The sequence below is a fragment of the Oncorhynchus mykiss genome, chromosome 23 (genome assembly GCF_013265735.2).
Source record: "Oncorhynchus mykiss isolate Arlee chromosome 23, USDA_OmykA_1.1, whole genome shotgun sequence".
Lineage (NCBI taxonomy): Eukaryota > Metazoa > Chordata > Actinopteri > Salmoniformes > Salmonidae > Oncorhynchus > Oncorhynchus mykiss.
Genome location: NC_048587.1, coordinates 18,413,246 through 18,428,135, shown reverse-complemented (window position 1 = coordinate 18,428,135; position 14,890 = coordinate 18,413,246). Strand labels below are relative to the sequence as shown.

Here is a 14,890-nt window from a genome sequence, read left to right as displayed (position 1 = left end):
GATCGCAGTTTTGATGTCTAGAAGCTCTTTTTCGGTCATGGGAAACTGTCTGAAAGATTATGTACAAAAAAATTACTGTTAAGGCGGCTGCTATTCCCTCCAGCGCCATTCCAACTTTGTTTTTAAACTATTTAACCATAAACTTAAGTGTTTAAAACCTTTAATGAAAGTTAATGAAGCAAATCTTACCTTCAAAGTAGCCCAACCAAAATATGACCATAGAAATGTTGAGGGAATATTTTATAAATACTTAATATGTAAATTACCTTTTATTGTTAAGCATTCAAAGGTGTAATCCTAGTCATATTAGTATCCCATGTTAGTTGATGCATCTTTAGATCTCCCCTCCTTTCTAAGGGATATTTTTAATCTCTGCTCTGTCACATGAAACCAAAGTGCGGTGCACTTTTGAGAACGCATTTAGGAACATTCCTGTGTAGCCCAAAGCCATGTGCACATTGTTGACCTTATGATATGAAGAAATACAACTTTATCAATGTTTTAAGCTGAACGGTCTGATCTGTTGCATCAGTGTCATTGCTTTTTAAAATGTTTTAATGTGCAGTGGTTGTATGAATTTTGGATCTGTCGTCCTAGATTTGCCTCAGTCTGTTTTGAACCATATAATAATCAAATGTATTTATATAGCCCTTCTTACATCAGCTGATATATCAAAGTGCTGTACAGAAACCCAGCCTAAAACCCCAAACAGCAAGCAATGCAGGTGTAGAAGCACGGTGGCTAGGAAAAACTCCCTAGAAAGGCCAACACCTAGAGAGGAACCAGGCTATGAGGGGTGGCCAGTCCTCTTCTGGCTGTGCCGGGTGGAGATTATAACAGAACATGGCCAAGATTATCAAACTTTTTTAAATGACCTGCATGGTCAAATAATAGTAATCACAGTGAACAGGCCAGGGTTTCATAGCCGCAGGCAGAACAGTTGAAACTGGAGCAGCAGCACGGCCAGGTGGACTGGGGACAACAAGGAGTCATCATGCCAGGTAGTCCTGAGGCATGGTCCTAGGGCTCAGGTCCTCAGAGAGATAGAAAGAGAGAGAATTGGAGAGAGCATACTTAAATTCACACAGGACACCGGATAAGACAGGAGATATACTCCAGATATAACAGACTGACCCTAGCCCCCCGACACACAAACTACTACAGCATAAATACCGGAGGCTGAGACAGGAGGGGTCAGGAGACACTGGCCCCATCCGATGATACCCCCGGACAGGGCCAAACAGGCAGGATATAACCCCACCCACTTGCCAAAGCACAGCCCCCACACCACTAGAGGGATATCTTCATATTATACATATTTTTAGCCTCCCAGGGATGATAGGACGCCCTTAATTTTGAGCCTTGGAGGGAATTAATTTCTGAAAACCCTGGTTCTAATTGTAGTTTTGCAATATTTTATAGGGTGCCAAGGGTGGCCAACCATCCTCCAGGAACAGTGTTGTATTTTGAGACTGTCTTGAATATGCAAAGAAGGTAATAGGCAGTTCAGCCTAGATTTCGGTTTGATTCTCTATGGTTAAAAAAATATGAATTTTATTTTGTAAAGTGGTTCCTTGCATCATACAACAGTGGGAAAAATAGCATTACATTTAATTAAACATTTTTTGGGGGGTAAGTGATTTGAGCCTTTGGACAAGTTAATAAAAAAAAATCTGCTACTTGTCTGAAAGATAAGTGGCTAAAGAAGTTAGTCAAACCCTGATTTTATCCTGCCTCAAGCTCACAAAGTGGTGGTTGCAAACTGATGGCCTTCCCACCGTTGACTAAGCACTGGAATGGCGAATGGCAGGTGCGCTTTAATTCTGAGTGAGATACATTTGTTTTAGCTCTTTTTAATCCTGGCCATCAAAACTGTTTTAAACATGCGATTGCATTTAGAATTTATATTTGTTGTGCAATGACTGAGCTTACAAAAGCACGTTTCACTCCTGTACCAGCCTTTTGATTATCTGCTCTCGCAGATCTATTCCTCTCCTCAAACTCTGTGTGCATGTGATTATATAACATGCATAACGACTAATGAAAATACACACACAGCAATTTAATTCCACAAATTAAGCAAATTAACCTATAATTTAATAGGTTAAATTAACATCCCTAGTTCATATTTTTATTTAATCTTTATTTAACTAGGCAAGTCAGTTAAGAACAAGTTCTTATTTACAATGACGGCCTACCGGGGAACAATGCCTTATTCAGGGGCAGAATGACAGATTCTGCTCGGGGATTCGATCCAGCAACCTTTCGGTTACTGGCCCAAAGCTCTAGGCTACCTGCCGCCCCAAAATTGTTGACAAGTAGTACTGATTATTGTTTCTTTGCTGTACTTCCTCTTTGAGAGGTTAAATGCACACAAGTCTTTTAATTGCTATGTCAGGAACCACTGCAGTACAAATCTAGTAGGCCCTTGTTTATGGGATTTAGGCGGGCAAGTGTTTAAAATGGATAAACACATGAAAACATTGCTGAGTAAGTTCACTATAGCCCTGCATTTTCACAGCTTCATTTTCAAATTGCAGTCGTCTGTCATTGTTTCTCAGTTTGACCTGTGATATATTTTCCATACTCTTCATGAAGGACGGTTTGGCCTAATGTTAATACAACTTGATCACTGATTTAAGACCAGCTGGTAGCCTAGTCCAAATGTCAGCTGGTATGCTCACAACTGTGAGTATAATTGAATGTCAATAAGATAAGTGCAGGGGTATTCTTTTTGCATAAATTCTGTTTTCTTCCCCTGAGCAATAATGGATGGTACATGCAGTGGGAAGACTCATCAACCCACAAGACCCATCTCCACTCCAACCAGAATGTCTGTCTTAAAATATGACACATGAAATTGGATAAAAACAGAGAAAGGAGCAGGGCCTAACATGAACTCTTTGGTCCATCAGCCGTGTGGCAGGTCGATACATTTGTATTTTCTTTTAATCTACCAGCCACTCCCGATTTTATTTATTTATTATTATGATTTTTTTATTATTATTTTTTTTACCAGCCCAAATATATTTTTTTCACTAAAATTACACCAACCAAACAAACGATGAGCATGCTTTCTAATGTTTCTAAAACAATAAATGTACTACTAGTAAGAATTAATGTGGCATATTGTTTTGTTTTCTTTTAACCAAAATATCAACGTTGACACATGTTCACCTGCCTCTAAGGTTACCCTGTAACATGACTCCAGTCACTTTTTTGCCTTTTGAGATTGAGTCTGACTAGTAAGTAGTCTGTCTTCTCTTCCCTAGCAGTTAAAACTTAAATATTGAAATATAACATTGTGAACAAAACAATGTAAATAGCCAAGAAACACAAGGACAAACACCAAGACTTTATTTCAAGTAAATTAGACCTGCTATGTCTGTGAGTAGTGCTTCTAAAATAATACATCTTTCACTCAGCTCTTTAGGGTTCCCCAACTAGTGGCCCCAACTTCTTAGCAAAAAAGAGGGGGAACTCACTTCATCCACCGTCAGTCAATGTGTAGCACCCACCTCAGTGATGTACGGCAACCATTTTTGTGCCAGAACTCTCACCACACATAAACTTTCAGTTGGAGAGGTGAGGAGTGATATATTCCAATTAGGAATGAGGGGGATACTTTGGTGGCCATGATGGAATGTGGCCAGGTTGGGAATTTAGCCATGACACCAGGTTGAACACCCCTACTCTTACAATAAGCACCATAGGATTTTGAATGACCACATGCAGTCGGGACACCAGTCTTAACGTCCCAGTCGAAAGACGGCACCGTACGCAGGACAATGTTCCCAAATGTAATCAAGGTTTGACATTAGTCAAATATTATATCACTTTAGGCTCGCAGTCAATTTGCGGTCTAAAAATATGAGAAAAATAAGTGAATGTATGCTTGTTGAAAAGAGCTAGATGTAGTTTAGGACTTTGGTTAAAGTAGCTAGTTAACAGGAGGCTGATTATTCCTGTAAGGAAGCGGACTTGATTTAAGGTGAGTTGCTGAGAGAGGAGGGGGGGAAAGCTGGCGTAGGCCCATACACACCCCCTACACAGAGATGACCCTGTGAACGGACCGGAGCCACTCTCCTTCCCCCGTATGGTCCTTAATTTCAATTAGCTATGGCTGATCGTTCACTTTGATGGCATTAGTCGCTCCTCTGAGCTTCGACACATTTGCCTCTGCTCTCGTGCCACTCTGTTGGTTTTGCTAAAGCCGACGGAATTAACTGCAGCGATGGAATCTCCAAATGCTTCACTTCGACTTCCTTTTTCGAGCCTCTGTCTCACACACACACACAAACTCACACATCAGCCCAATAAAGTTTATTTTTGTTTGTTGACTTTAGTTTTTTCTCTGCCGCGGGATTCCTCGCACTTTTGGGCAGCAGTGTTCCCTCTCCTGGCTGACAGTTCTGTTCCGTTATGTAAGGAAGGACAAAGACGGTTACACAACTATCCTGTCAGACAGTGAAGTTTAACACCTGACACCTAGTGCTTGTGAGGAATTTGCATATGACGTGACAAGGCACTTGAAGCATTTCCCACTTCACAACAGATGTGAGACCAACTCTCCAACTTAATGATAGCACTTAAACTTCAGTAGAACTACAAGATGTCTAGCTAGTACTTTCGTTCTCTATTTTAATGTTTCCTGCATTTCTCTCTGCATTGTTGCTTTTACTCAAAATAACTTTCCCCGGAGCCATGCCCCTGCACTGTGACAGACCTCCCAACCTCAGAATATATTCCTGCATTCTCTCAGGACTTTATAAATAGCCAGCGCGGTTAGTTGCCAATTATCGGCTGCACCCTTAAGTGACCCTGGCATGTTGAGGAGACATTTGAGTCTAGAGGCAGAGGCAGTATTGTAAACAGATGAGCACAGCTGATCTCCCCCTGCTGCCTTTCACTCTCCTGAACTTGATCACTGTGTCCATGGATTTTTTTCTCTTCAATTTGTATTCCGTTTGCACTCTAGCACTTTCAAATGGCAGGTTTCTTGTAATTTGGCCTAAAAGTAGATAACTGCAGTAGGCATTCCATGCACTATTTCCTTTTATGAGGGTGTTTTAGACTTTGCTCTGGTGCCCTCAAATGCCTTTAAGCTAACAGTTTCTTGCTTGCAGGAATTTAAGATTTCTATTTGATATAGTGCATTTATTTTCCCTGCAAGAGTTTGTCGCGTGCTGTCTGTTTTGAATGTAAACTCACTTTGATATCCCTGGCTAAATAAAGGCCCATTTGAGTCTCAAGGAGCTCTCCCTGGTGGAAGAATAGCCCCTGTGTTGGTGCTGAGAGCTGTTCTTGGCTGCTGGGCCATATCCAGACCATGCTGCTCCACTTATCTCCCAGCCACAGTAGGGGGCTTCTCTGGCCTGCAGTGGCCCACTCATTGGAGGCTTTATGGGGACGCCCTTGTCCTCCCCCCACCCCTTGGAATAACACCTCCCCGGTCTAAAATCAGATGTTTGTGTGTCCCAATGTGCTGATGGGATGTCTTTGCTAATATTTCTGTCAGCTAGATGAGGATTCCCTGGTATCATACCAGCTATTGACCAACATTTTGCCCCTCAGTATGTTTTCAGGTTCATGTAGGCTAGGCCTAAATCTGTTTTTGAAAGGCTAATCTTAAATAAATTTTATGTAATCCCTTTCCCCCCCAAAAAATGTCTGCCAAGCAAAAACCTGATAAATGTATTCATATGAATGCTGTAAGTACAGAAATTGTGAGTGACAACTGGAGTTTGACAGCAACTAGGTGAGCTTATTTCAGTATTATAGACACTGTCCTGGGATTTCCTATGATCTTCTATGGAGAAGAACCTCGTACTTTCTAACGACTCTTGTGTGACTTGGTAGCGTCTTAGTGAAACCGGTTACGTGGTCGTGAGCGTCTCCGCTTTTCATAGATGGGTCATAATAGTTTAACTCCGGTCTTCGCGATCCGCCCCTGTCTCACAAATGCCACACTAACTCCCGTTAATCATAGACTAATGGAACAAATGGACAAATCCACTGCAACAACCCTGTAGCTCAAACACACTGTTTAAAAGGGGTTATAAGTCCAAAACGTGCCAGCGTTACTGTGGGTCTCGAGGTTATTGACTTGACTAATCACACAAGTGAGTCAATGTATGAGTCGCCCACATTTTATTTTTCAGACACTATAGTCCTCTACCTTTGTTGTAGGCCTATCTCTTATATTCCTGTTGGAATTTGCCTCGGTCTCTCTCTGGCAGCGTCCTTCTGGTGGTGATGCTGAAGTGGTGGTAATTCCACACGCGCACCGATCCGGCACTGCTAAGGACTTCTAAAGTTGTGAGAACTAAGTTATAGGCTGCAGTGATGTGTAATTCCTTTTCCTCAGTGGAGGTCGTAGTGTACTGCGGCTGGGTCCCTGGGCTCCTGGCCCGGTGACAGGATGTCTGCAGCGCTGTGCAATGATACCTCTCCACCGTTCGGGTTGCCCAGCAACCCCCCCCAGCCTCCTTAACCCAAAGGGGTTTTGCGCACAATCTCAGGGCAGAAACAAAAAATAAATATTTAGCTAAATCAGTTTTTATTTTCATCTAGACTTCCCAAGGCTTGTGATATGCAATCAATAGCCTTCCTGACCTGACATGTTTTGTGGTTCCCATCTGCTGTTGACATTGGCACACTTTGAAGTGCAGTAAGTCCCATTTTCTTGGTGCATGACTAATTTGAGTTTCTTACCCTCTCCTGCTCAGGTCTCCATGGTGCCATGCTGGATTTCTATCTCCAGCGTCTATGTTCTTTATCCCTATGGATCTGTATGACCCCCAGCACCAACACTGGTCTCTACAAGCATCCTCAACATGCTCCTGCACCATGGATCCCCCAGTGAGGTAAGACTGCTCTCTATGGCTGTTACAGTGAATCAGAGAGATGACTCCTGCTCTGGATTATGCTTGTGATGATGCATGTTCAGCCCCATACAGTGTGTAATTTGTGCAAGATGTGTTGTGGTCACATGCTTGGTTGGTGAATGCATCTCTATTTGGATTCCATCTCAGACTTTTTTTTATCTTACCTAACAAACAAATGTTAATTTCTCTCTGGAGGGCACCGGTGATTACTCCAAAACCTGATTATACCCCTCTAAGGAGATTAACCCCTGACCTCTCCCAGCAGAGCTGGCCAATCAGGTGGTTTCCTGCATCATAATTGCAGGCACAGATTGGGTTATTGGAGCTGTCTACTGATGTGATTAATAACTGGAGGAATAAGAGAAGGAAAGGACCTGATTGCACATGCTCCTGGAGGTTTAGGCTAGACATCTGTAAGTTTGCTTTGGGTAGAGTGACACCCGCCATAAGAGAGCTCTAGAATGGAATTTCTGGAGTATTTCTTATGTATTTATTTGTTTTGGTCTAAGTATTGTTGACATTAAGACACCTAGTCTTATTTCAATTTAAAAATGTATAAAAGATTAGATAATAAACTGATCGGTTGCACATGTGTTCTTTATTTTGTTTTTGTTTGAGAGAGAGAAAAGACTGTGAGAGCTTACGCACTCCACCGGCAGACTTTCAGAGTCAGGGAGTCTACTCGAGCAAATTACTACCATATGTTCACAGAGAACGTTGAACCCAATGTTTTTCACCTCCTCGTTTTTAAACAACACTAAGGCGAGTGGGTGAGTTTCCCAATTTGTGCCTCTAGTTTTGTGTCTGACATTTGTGCTTCTAGTTTTGTGTCTGACATTTGCCCCTGAATCGTCACTGATGGACTCTAAAGCAGGTGTCCTCAACTGTTGGACGTAAGACTGAAAACACCAGCAATCACCGGCTCCAAGTGATTTTAATTTTGGAAATCTGTTTTATGTTTTAGTCATATTATATCTGTTTGAGCTTCTTGTGGTCAATTTGCAGATCCCTGCTCTAAGGCATGGCGTGATCTTCTCTCCTTGTTGATAGGTGAGGAAACCGAGGTAATGTTTTAGGGGGACCATGCTAGTTGAGTAGGGGTTCCTCCATGAGAGATATTTCACTAGCTGTATAAATGTGAAGCTTTGGTTCCACTCGCTACCAAATATGGTAGTGAGAGGTAGCCCAGTGGCCGGCAGTGGGAGAAGATGGAACATAATGGATTTTGGCCGACACTGCACATTTTCTCATCGATGAAACATTTGTTCTCAATACAGTTTTCTGTTCCCAAAACTACAATCTGTTACGAACAGAGTGGACTAAGTTTTGTAGACTTTACCCTTTGCCAAAGTAAAAAAAAAAGGGATTTGTTTAGGAGTGCGAAGGCAGGCATATTGAGGCATCTCACACATACACTTAAGAGTTAGTGTTCACTAACAGAAATATGCAAATGAATGATAGAACATGCCAATAGGATCTAGCTCGTGCTCATCTCTGTCCACCACTTTGTTTGTTCTGTCTATGACACATTGTTTTACCCATTTGAAAGACAAACCACAGCCAATCTTGGTTCTAAAAAAAAATTGGTCCTGTTGACGGGGATGCAGTACTTGTTTTTTGGGAAGCTCCCAAAAATATGTGAATTCCAGAAGTCACTGTGACTTCTGACTTGTTGACAGAAGAAGCTAGCAGTTATCCGGATAGATTAGATTAGCCCACCTTCGCTCTGCGCAGTAGTCGATGTGTGTGGACCATGTTAATTCGTTAGTGATGTGGACACCAAGGAACTTGAAGCTCTCGGCTCGCTTCACTACAGCCCCATCGATGTGGATGGGGGTGTGCTCAACCCTCCGTTCCTGTAGTCCACAATCATCTCCTTTGTCTCCCTGACATTGAGGTTGTTGACCTGGCACCACACACTGCCAGGTCTCTGATGATATACCTAGAGGTTGCTTCATCTTCGGTGATCAGTCCTATCAACATCGTGTCGTCAGCAACTTGATGATGGGGTTTGAGTCGTGCGTGGCCACGCAGTTGTGGGTGAACATGGAGTACAGGAGGCGACTAAGCACACACCCCTGAGGGGCTCCTGTGTTGACAGATGTGTTGTTGCCAACCCTCACCGCCTGGGGGCGGCACGTCAGGAAGTTCAGGATCCAGTTGCAGCTGGAGGTGTTCAGTCCCAGGGTCCTGAGCTTGGAGGTTATTATGGTGTAGTCAATGAACATCACTCATTCTGACAGGTGTTCCTTTTGTCCTGGTGGGTGAGAGCAGTGTGGAGTGCAATAGAGATTGCATCATCTGTGGATCTGTTGAGGTTGGTATGCTAGTTTGGGCTGGGTGATATGGCCAAAATATATCACAGTATTAAAACATTAAAAATGTTTTAATGGTATGCCTGTATTTGATGTTATTTTATGTTTTTGAATAATACAAATTCTACATGTAGTAGTACATTTCTAAGTGATTTCAATGGGCCTTTCTCCATTCTGATTTGTTTTATACTGTTCAATTCAACTTCAACTAAAAATACTTTTCAGCATTTTCATCAATTTCTGCATTTCCTGCACCCATTTGAGTTAATTTCCACACTGTCACATAGGGCTGTACGGTATGGGCAAACAATCTAGGCCTTATTTTTAACCAAATGTTGTGATTTGACAAAACACTTGGGTGAACTGTTGGAATCATGGAACGAGAGTGATTATTCCGATTCTATAGTTAGAATATAATTGTGGGAGTTTTGAATACAGGGTTTGACATAACAATGAATAAAATTGCCAAGGAAGAGGGTTATTGATGGGGTAGGGAACAAAGTGTTGATAAGTGTTTCATAGAGGACCCTATAAACTTTGGCTGCATGTTTTCTCTTAGCGACTTCACGTAGCTAACATATTCTTGCTTTGCATATTCCTCTTTGATTTAGAAGATACTGTTGCACAAACAACATGCTGATTTAGGTCTACACCATCACTGGTATTATCAGGCTGTATAGCTAATTACGTTTGCTCTGACTCAGTTTGCTAGCTAGTTAGCTAATAAATGTAATAACTAGCGATTAGCATAACAAGTATTTAGGTGCATCTTGCTAAGAAAAGACAAAGTAGCTGTTTGCAGATGTAATAAAAATAGTGTAATTATAGAATACTAGTGGGTTTATATTAAGAAGCAAAGTGAAAACAGCATTGTTGTCATCAACATTGTTGCATGGGCTTCATTGACCATGGAGGAGGAACAAATGTGTTCCTTGAGTGATGGGACAGGGCTAGGTCTGTGAGGAAAGCGGCATGAAGAGGGATGACTAAAGTAGCAAAGTAAACTATTAAAATGTAAGGTACACACAGCGCATCTGTATATTTCAAGAACTTTTAAATTTTCTTCAAGTGCAGTCGCAAAAACCAAGTCCTAAGATGAAACTGGTTATCATGAGGACCGCCACAGGAAAGGAAGCCCCAGATGTACCTGCGCTGCAGAGGATCATTTCATTAGAGTTAACTGCACCTCAAATTGCAGCTCAAATAAATGCTTCACAGAGTTCAAGTAACAGACACATCTCAGCATCAACTGTTCAAAGGAGACTGTACAAATCAAGCCCCCATGGTCGAATTGCTGCAAAGAAATCACTACTAAAGGACACTAATAAGAAGAGACCTGCTTGGACGAGCAATGGACATTAGACTGGTGGAAGTCTGTCCTTTTGATCAGAGTTCAAATTCGAGATTTTTAATTCCAACCGCTGTGTATTTTGAGATGCAGAGTAGGTGAACGGATGATCTCTGCATGTGTTGTTCCCACCATGAAGCATGGAGGAGGTGGTGTGATGGTGTGGGTGTGCCTTTCTGGTGACACTGTCAGTGATTTTATTTAGAATTCAAGGCTACCACAGCATTGTATTTATATTTAACCTTTAACTAGGCAAGTCAATTAAGAATAAATTCTTATTTACAATGACGGCCTGGATACAGTGGGTTAACTGCCTTGTTCAGGGGCAGACTGACAGATTTTTACTTTGGCACCTCAGGGATTGGACTAGCAACCTTTCAGTTACTGGACCAATGCTCTAATCACTAGGCTACCTGCCACCCCATTCTGCAGCAATACACCATCCCATCCGGTTTGTGCTTAGTGATAGCCCTACTATAATTTGTTTTTCAACAGGACAATGACCCAGGGTTGTGTAAGGACTATTTGACCAAGAAGGAGAATGATGGAGTGCTGCATCAGATGACCTAGCCTCTACAATCACCCGACCCCAACCCAATTGAGATGGTTTGGGTTGAGTTGGACCACAGAGTGAAGGAAAAGCAGCTAACAAGTGCTCAGCATATGTGGGAACTCCTTCAAGACTTTTGGAAAAGTATTCCAAGTTAAGCTGGTTGAGAGTGCCAAGAGTGTGCCAAGCTGTTATCAGGGCAAAGGGTGGCTATTTGAAGAATCTCAAATATGAAATATATTTTGATTTGGTTACATGATTCAGTGTTATTTCATGGTTATGATGTCTTCACTATTATTCTACAATGTAGAAAATAGTAAAAATAAACCCTTGAATGAGTAGGTGTGTCCAAACTTTTGACTGGTACTGTATATACATTATTCCACCTTGACATTATGGGGCTTTCTTTGTAGGCCAGTAAAAAAAACAAATTAAAATCTGACTAGCACAACAAAATGGGAAGAAAGTCAAGTGGTGTGAATACTTTCTGAAGGCACTGTACATGAAAACATTATGCATATTTTGAAAGCTGAGAAACAGCCCTGAAACAATTATTTGATATATATATATATATATATATATATATATATATATATATATATATATATATATATATATATATATATATATATATATATATATATATATATATATATATATATATATATATATAAAAAAAAAAAAAATCAGGTAATCAGTCAAGAAAAAATACCTGTGAAAATGTGTATCCTGTAATGAAAATGACACCTTTTTTCCCCTCAAACTGCCATTAACATCTGAAATTAGAATAATACTTTTTACTGTGAATGAGATGCAGCCTTTTTAGTGAGAGGTGGTATTTTTCTAGAATTCTATGGGATGTTCCATTATCAGATACTTTTTTTATCTGCATCGTATATTAAACACATCTGCACTAAAACGCTTCACTGTGCACTTTTTTTATCTGTCTGGAAGCTGGGTTAGTTCAGCTCTCCGGCTGACTGTTGACTTAAATAATCATAAAACAATGTTGGATTGCACTTTCTTGCAAAACGCAGCATCATATGATGCATCATACGGGCCATATTTCTGTGTTTTGAATGTTTCATATCTTGACAACATTGTGGGACCATATCCACAATGGCCTAATGTAACAAATATCAAAATAGTTTTAGGTGGAGCTTTTCTTTAAAGATGCACTATGCAGATATCCCCCCCATTACTTGGTTGTTAAAATTCAAAAAGTGTACCTAATTTCAGTTTGCTAGAGACTCATTGTACCAATTAAACCACGGTGAAATATCTTTTCCATAACCCAAAATAGTGTGTTTTCAGCTGTTTTGAAGCTGGTGTACAAAACCGAAAGTAAAAGAGGCAAAAACTAAACTTAAGCAAGGGAAGCATAGAAATAGTGCACATAACAGATCTACCGCTTCTTAGACTTTCTTTCAATGAGAATGACAGATCTATACCTTGCGTTTCTATGTGAATTTGGTCTGGTCACCCAAAAAGTGACATTGTAGCTTTAATGATTCTGATGAAAATACCCTATGTCCTTATCAAACTGTTTTTGTATATTTTCAGTGTGGAACCTGAATGTTTAGTGGGCTATGGTCTAGGCTAACCCATTCTAATTGACGCTAGCAGTTCACAAAGTAACTTAATATACGCAGACAATGGGCGGGATACAATTATTCCAAATCTGCAGCTAGTTGTTGGAACACATTTCCCTACTTCAATCAACCAGTCCATTTTGAATTTGTGATAAAACTGTCATCATTTGGCAAGAAAATGAAGCGTGTGTATCTTATCAGTTAGAGGATCTTTTTTTTTTATATACCCACTGTTTTTATAGGCATTTCTGTAGGCCTAATGGGAGCTTGTGTGCACACTCAGCACACGTGTGTAGAGGGAGCAGTCAGAAGACAATTGAGTGAGTGAGACACTGAGGGGGAAAGGAAATCATGGAGAACATGCTTTGTTTGGTTTCTATTTTGTTGTGCCCCACAAATGCACACGGAACACTATAGTCAAAGCAAATTAACGTTATCTTCAAGATTATTATTATTTTTTTACATTTGAGACTAAGCACATTTCAACAAATACTTGTACATGGGTTGGTAGACTCGCTGATGGTACTCAGTTTACTATTTTCCCTCTAACCACTCTGACATCAATGCAAATAGTCCGAAATCGCATCAAAACAGTAGCGCGCTTTTAAAACTCCCCTCACTGTGATTGATCAATTTGAAGAAAGAAGTTCATCAGGTTGAAACTGAGTGGAAAAAATTGTCATTGTGGATGTTGTTTCAAAGCCCAACACAACGAAATGGACAGTGCTTTCTAAGGTGGTGATTAATTTAAAACACCCAGAGCTTATGCATATGAATAAGCCTACATCCCAAGTCCCCCCAACCTGACTTAAAATAAGGATTGTGCCGTTATACAATATATAGCCTGCCACATATTACGCATGTCAGGAAAAAATTACAGCTATGTCCAATATGTCCCATAAACATCACAAATGGTTCATTTGTTCGATTAATTCCATCAATATATATCCATTTATTTGGCCCGTTTGATCCAGAAAAACAGCGGTTTCAACTTGCGCAACGTGACTACAAAATATCTCAAAAGTTACCTGTAAACTTTGCCAAAACATTTCAAACTACTTTTGTAATACAACTTTAGGTATTTTTTAATGTAAATAATCAATAAAATTGAAGACGGGATGATCTGTGTTCAATACAGGAGGAAAACAAACTGTAGCTAGCTTTCAAAGAGTCCTCTTCACTCTAGCCTCGTTCTGAACATTGTTACTACTTCATTACACAAAGGAAAAACCTTAACCAATTTCTAAAGACTTGACATCCAGTGGAAGCGGTAGGAACTGCAAGAAGGTCCCTTAGAAATCTGTATTCCCAATGAAAACCCATTGAAATGAGTGACCTCAAAAATAAAACTGAATGGTTTGTCCTTGGGGTTTCGCCTGCCAAATAAGTTCTGTTATACTCAGACATGATTCAAACAGTTGTAGAAACTTCAGTGTTTTCTATCAATCTGCTAATTATATGCATATATTCTGGGGATGAGTAGCATTTGGGCATGCTTTTCATCCAAAATTCCGAATGCTGCCTCCTATCCTAGAGAAGTTAGAGGATAAGGTGGAACGTAGTTCCCTAGGGTTAGAGGTAGAAACTTGAATTTATAATGACAAAGTGGCTTTAAGACCGGATACAGTGGAAGAGAAGGTAGAGCGGAGGGAGTGAAAGGATGATAGGTCCTCCGGAAGTTTAGTTTTCAATTTTTGCTCAGCTAACCGCAGCCCTGAAAGTGGACAGTGCGAGTCATAGGATGCGGAAAAGGAGGAGAGTAGGGTTAGAGAGGCAGAGTCGGGAGACTGGAGGGAGTAGGATATAACAGAAGGGAAAGATGATACGATAGAGGAGAGGGAGCAATTGTGACAGCGCATGGCCATCTGGGTAGGGGCTGAGTGGCCAGGGTTGGAAAGGGAGACAACGAAAACAAAGTAGAGATCAGAGACTTGGAAGGGGGAGCTGCAGTTAGATTAGTAGGCGAAGAGCCTCTAGTAAATATGAGTCAAGCTAATTGCCTGCGTTGTGAGTTGGAGGGGATTGGTGAAGGGTGAGCTAAAAAGGCAAGGAGAGGAAAGAGCTTTGGAAATAAATAATTTGAAGGCAGATGTTGAAAGGTTGAAGTCCAAGTACGAAGAGCGGTGAGCCATCGTCGGGAAATTAGCTTGTCAAGCTCATTGAGGAACTCTCCAAGAGCACCTGGTGGGCAATAGATG

General features: G+C 40.9%; 1 protein-coding gene across 4 annotated transcripts in view; it reads left to right on the top strand.

Moving 5' to 3' along the window:
* LOC110502384 (bone morphogenetic protein receptor type-1A) overlaps window positions 1-14,890 on the top strand; it is a 60,213-nt gene that overhangs the window by 6,005 nt on the left and 39,318 nt on the right. For all 4 annotated transcript variants that reach the window (XM_036959690.1, XM_021580364.2, XM_036959688.1 and 1 more), the window contains exon 2: window positions 6,729-6,866. The gene's annotated coding sequence lies outside the window, so the exon portion shown is untranslated. The remainder of the gene's footprint in view (window positions 1-6,728; window positions 6,867-14,890) is intronic.